We start from the raw sequence: 6109 nt of genomic DNA, 5'->3' as shown, positions 1-6109 counted from the left end.
AATAATGAACATTTTTAGACCCTCCACAGTGTTTTGAAATTCCTGGAGAAAATTTATAAACTTCTTTTAGGCTCTGCAATAACTCGAATAAGTAACCGAGAGGCCTCCCAATGGCAATAAAAGTTGAATCATTTTTAGCCCTTCCAGAGTGCTTCGAATTTCCTGGAGAAAATTAAAAACTTGTTTGAGACTCCAGAATGACTTGAAAACCCGAAGAATCTCCAATGCCAACACCCTATTGACAATTTTACTAGCAGAATGCTAGCATTAGTAGCACCCACCTAGCATGAGTAGCAGGACACCAGCATGATACTAGCGTTATGCTAGCATGAAATGAACTAGCATAACATGCTAGCAAAATGCCAGCTTATTACTAGCATGATACAAACTAGCAAGAAGTATGTTAGCAATGAGCTAGCTACATGCTAGCAACATAACTACCGAATGAAGCTAGCATTTCCTGCTAGCAAAATGCTATCATATATCTAGTATGAGATGAGCTAGCACAATGCATGCTAGCAATATGCTAGTTAAACCCTTGCCCCTTAATTACCAAGTGATGCTAGCAGTTCATACTAGCATGATGCTATCATATCGCTAGCATGGGGTGAGCTAGCAAAATGTATGCGAGCAATGTGCTAGTCAAGCACTTGCCTCATAATTACCTAGTAATGCCAGTTGTCCCTGCTAGCATGATGCTATCATATTGCTAATGTGAGATTATCTAAAAAAGTGTATGCTAGGGATATGCTAGTTGAAACCCAGCACCATAATTATCGAGTAATCCCAGCAGCTCCTGCTAGCAAAATTCTACCATACTACTAGCCTGAGATGAGCTAGCACAATGTATGCTAGCAATATGCTAGTTATATCCTAGCATCATAATTACCGAGCGATGCTGGCAGTCCTAGTATAAAGCTACCATGTTGCTAGCATGATATGAGCTAGTAAAAAGTACACTAGCCATACACTAGTTAATCCTAGCAAAATAATTATCTTATCAACAATTTTACTAGCAGAATGCTAGCATTAGTAGCAGAATACTAGCACGGTGCTAGCATGGAATCAACTAGCAGATTACCAGTTAGAATGGTGTTAGTACTTAGCACTTTGCCAACAGACATTTTATTGGAAAATTCATCCTAGCATAGAACTGGTATGATGCTAGCATGCGGTGAACTAGCAAAAGACAGGGCAGCAATTTGCTGATTACATGCTACCGGCATAACCACCGAGTAAAGCTAGCAGTCACTACTACCATATTGCTAGTACATTGCTAGCACCCTGTAATGATGCTAGCATGAGGTGAACTAGCAAAAGGCATGCTAGCAATCTGCTAGTTACATGCTAGAAATGCAATCACAGGTAGACTTGCACTAGTCTACTGCTAGCGCTATTGTAACCTTGGTAAAGCTAGCAGTCAAAGTACTAGCATGGTGCTGGATTTTTGTTAAAAGACTTCTTATCCAGGTGCTAGCAGTCAAGTGCTAGCATAATGCTAGCAAATTGCTAGCGTTGTTCTTTATCATGATACACTTAACTTCTCTTAGATGAAGTATGTAGTCAAGTCGAATATAAGCTCAATACAGTTCCCTGTTTAAATTAAGAAGATGAAGTTGGCAAACTCATCACTCAGTTTATACTAGCACAATATGCTAGTGCAATGCTAGTTCTGAACTAGCATTATAGGGCAATTGCCCATTTTTGGATATTTTTTTGGAAACGAACCATAATTAAAAGTGCCCTATTCTTTTATAAGGAAATTAATGCACTTCTAGCATTATACATATTATACACATGCTAGCATATGCTAGCAAAAAGCTAGCAAGATCATGCTAGCACCAGTAGCACCATTTTGAACACCTGCACTAGCATATCTGCTAGCAAACTGACGCTAGCATAATGCTAGTCCCACTGCTAGAATTATACCAATTGTATGCCAGCATATGCTAGAAATATGCTAGCACCAATGGCACCATTTTGAACACCTGTACTAGCATATCTGCTAGCAAACCATCGCTAGCATAATGCTAGAAAAATGCTGCTAGCGTGGTGCTAGTACCATTTTCCTAGCATTGTGCTGGCAACAGTTTGCTAGCAGATATGCTAGGAAAGGTGTTCAAAATGGTGCAACCTGTGCTAGCATGGTCATGCTAGCACTGTTGCTAGCATTCTGCCACTTGAACTTGTCAATAGGGCAAATGTTGAATCATTTTCAGCCCTCCAGAGTGTTTTGAAATTCTTAGAGAGAATTAAAAACTTGTTTGAGGCTCCAGAATGACTCAAAAAACCGAGGAGTCTCCAATGCCAACAAAAGTTGAATCATTTTTAGCCCCTCCACAGTGTTTAGAATTTCCTGGAGAAAATTAAAAACTTGTTTGAGGCTCTAGAATAACTCGAATAACCGAGGGGCCTCCCAATGCCAACAAAAGTTGAATCATTTTTAGCCCCTCCACAGTGTTTCGAATTTCTTGGAGAAAATTAAAAACTTGTTTGAGGCTCTAGAATCACTCAAAAATAGTTGCTTTCGAGTTTAGAGGATTTACAACAGTCAAGTGATGTTCATTTTTGATCTTTTCAGAGTAATGTTTTCCAAAAATGACCTAGAGGTTGTCCAAGGAGCACCAATCAAAAGCTACAAGCATCATCGTTCATTTTTGGCCCCTTCAGAGTAATTTTGAATTTTGGAGGAATTGAAAACTTGTTGAAGGCTCTATCAGAGTGGCTCAAGCTTGGTTCTTTTTAAGTGGAAAGTCCTTAGATTAAGTAGGTAATCATTCGCATTTTTTTTTTTAGATGAAAAAAAATTATGCAGAAGTTGAAAATTTTTCATGTTACCTATCAATTCTGAAAACGAGATCTCCCAATTGTGGTTATGGTCGTTTTGGTACACTCTCTTCAATTACATAGGTTTAGTCATTTCTGATCTGATTGGATCAAATCTGTACCCTTGAAATGCTCTGTATTGTCTTGAATAAAAATAATGCAAAATTTCTGTATGATTTATTTGTTCCAAGTTGGTTGAAAACTGAAATTGTAATTGTGATATTAAAAACATTAGGTACCTTACCTAATAGTAAAATGATTTCATCTTTAATTTGTGTAGGTAGGTAGTTATTTTAAAGCTTATCATTAAAAATGTAGCTACCTACAGTAATTTCGACACAAATAATAATGGGTAGGTACAGACTTTTCAATGTAGGTGTATAATTTATGATGTATTATCTTTTTGAATATCATTCGAACTTTTCTGAAGAGCTGCTGAAAATCGTCGCATTTCCGAAACATCAGTTCTCAAGTTCTTAACATTATAACTATTTTGCACTAAAGAGAGCACAGCTTTAACATATGAGACATACTGTTCAGGTAATGAGATATCGTGCGAAAGATTTGTCAATTCCATTACTATATCTACGGACTCGTTCCTCGTTGCATCCAGTATCGCGTTTAAAATTCGAGAAGGAGGATTCGGATCCGAGAATATGTGATAAGAAAACATCGCAGTGAGTTCAGGATCTTTGGAAAATTCATCTGGTAATGTTAAAAAGCTATCTTGAGAAGAACGTTGAAATTTCACTATATTCGATCTCAAATCGTCGAAATCATTTTCAATTCGTAAAAGTGAGCGCATAGTTTTAAAATATGGAGTGTAGTGTGGAGGAAATTTGTTTTTATCCAAGAAGTAGTTCAAGCTACCACTTGCCCATTTCCAATCGGTTCGCTTGCCAAAGGTATTCATTTCAGTGATAAGAAACTCAAAGGGATTTTTTTGCGAGAATATTTCCGGTGATAGGAGATCCGATACTCCGTAAGGGAACTCTGTAGGTGATAATCGTTCGATATTGTATTCCTTTTTCTTCGATTCTGCTTTTGTATTTGAGGTTGCTGCTGCAGTGTGGAAGGATTCGTCTTGAAGAGTGTAATTACATGATGAAGGACGTGGTTTGGAAAGAGATTGGTATGATGGAATAGCAGTTGGCTGTCTCCAGATGAATTTCTTTCTGTAGTTATCATCTACTGCGCCAGAAATCAAGTTTATCTGGACATTTTTCAAAGATTATTTGAGTGATTAGTTGAGAAATTCATTTTGAAAAATTTAAGAATAGGTAAACACTGGAAGGTACTTAGTACATATCTTTATTTCGTACTTACTTCTATGAAGAGTATCACCATTGCGTGTAGGATTACGACCAAGTGCATGATTTACCTACTCTTAATCTTTATGATTTTGTGGGTAGAACATTCGCATATTAAGTTAAGAATGTCGATTTCTAATATTGAGGTTTTATAATATAGGTACCTAACGTTTCGTTTGTCATGTTTTCCGACACAACGCGAATAATCACCCAGATATCGGATTATTTTTTATTTGTCACGTTTAATCGCCTCCTTTAATTGCTAACACATTGACGAATAGAGTGATTAAATGTATAAAAATATCTCAAAACGTTTGAAACATATTTTTTAAGCGATTTATGGCAGTTTTAATAGAATTCTTTGATGATGAATAGCGCATTTTCGTTCCATTTGGTTAAAATTTCATCTTTGGTGTATGTCAATTAATCGTTTCATTTTTGAATTGTGAAAATTCTAAGTATTTCGCTCCACTCCTCCAACGAATCGTATCAATTGAAGACTTTCTTGGCCTCTCTTTGAGGAAACCAACTCATTTACCAATTTTAGCCCCTCATCCCCGCACATCCAAGCAATCATGTAAATTAGGGGGAGAAGCAATTCTTATTTATACCCACCTGTAAAAAAGCTTTTGCGATTTTTCTGCTCCTACTCCCTAAAGTTGTCAGTTTCTATGGAAAAAATTTCTCAGACAGAGCTATTAAAACCAAGTTAATCCAGGAAGCTCTCCCCCCCCCATCAATTCTCAAAATGAGTCAAAAAATTCGAAGAATATTTGTCTTACGTTTTTACAATATAAATCTGAGAACATCAGAAAAGCTCTAATTAATACGAATTTTCTTCGACTCGCCATCCCCCTCTCTTCCCTGGATTACAAAAAAGTTCTACTTAGTCCTTACCTGCTAAATTTCTGAGATGTTAAACCACATTCTTGATGTGTTGGGAAGAGGGAGGTTTTCTTGGAGGGGGCTTATTTGAAGAAATTCTAAGAACATTTTATTCAACTTTTTTCCTTTTTTTTGATTTTAAGAAGAACATTATTGTTTAGGGGACGCTGGACGGAGATTTTTTTAAAGAGGTGGATTATTCAGAAGGATTCTGCCCAGAAGTGAAGTGTTTTCAAATACATGGTTTAATCTTCAATTTTTCATGGTTTTTGATTTTTTATTGTTTTTAATTCTTGGGGGGGGGGGGTCTTTTACAAGAATACCAACATTATTTAGTGCTCTCAGGAACTTTGTTCCTTAAAAACGAAGTTGTTGTGAATAATTCTGCCGCAAAAATGAGAAATTTCCAAGAAAATTTCACTGATTTTGGTTTATGTGTTTAATTTTTCAACTTTTGACCAGCATAGCTGGGAGGACTAAGGAAAGTTTTTTCTTGAAAAGAGGATTATTATCAATCATTTTAGACGATTTTTGATTCAAAATTATAGAATGTTTGAATAAGTTGTTTTTTTTTCTACCTACCTATTTTTTTTTCAACTGGGGAGGGGTTTTTGTCAATACTGTTTTCACATAAGAAGAAACTTAAAAATGGGGAACAATTTTCTGACCTTAGGCATAATAAGTGGGAGGTAGGATGCAGAATTTAGAGGAGAAGGTACAAATATGGACCCCCTTTAGCATTTTGGCTTTGAAGGGTAGAAAAAATTATCAAATTTTTTTTCCGAATATACCATTCGAAAGGCCAAAGACTCTAGTATATTGTGTAAAAAAAAATTTTTGTTGAAAACTCACGGGGAAATTTGAAATTTAGAAAAGTGACATAAAGTGGTACAAATATGGACTCGGGTACAAATATGGACCCCCCTCAAAAAATGAATAAAAATTTCAGAAAATTGTACAAAAATTTATTTAAAGATGTTTTTTGATGCTTTGGACTTGTCTTCTTTTCTCGGTATTCTAAAAACCATTGAATCAACATCAGATGAAAAAAAATTTAGGGGTCCATATTTATACCCATGCAAAAAATT

Source organism: Planococcus citri, chromosome 5 (assembly GCF_950023065.1).
Source record: "Planococcus citri chromosome 5, ihPlaCitr1.1, whole genome shotgun sequence".
NCBI classification, from domain to species: Eukaryota; Metazoa; Arthropoda; class Insecta; order Hemiptera; family Pseudococcidae; genus Planococcus; species Planococcus citri.
This window is presented reverse-complemented; position numbering follows the sequence as displayed.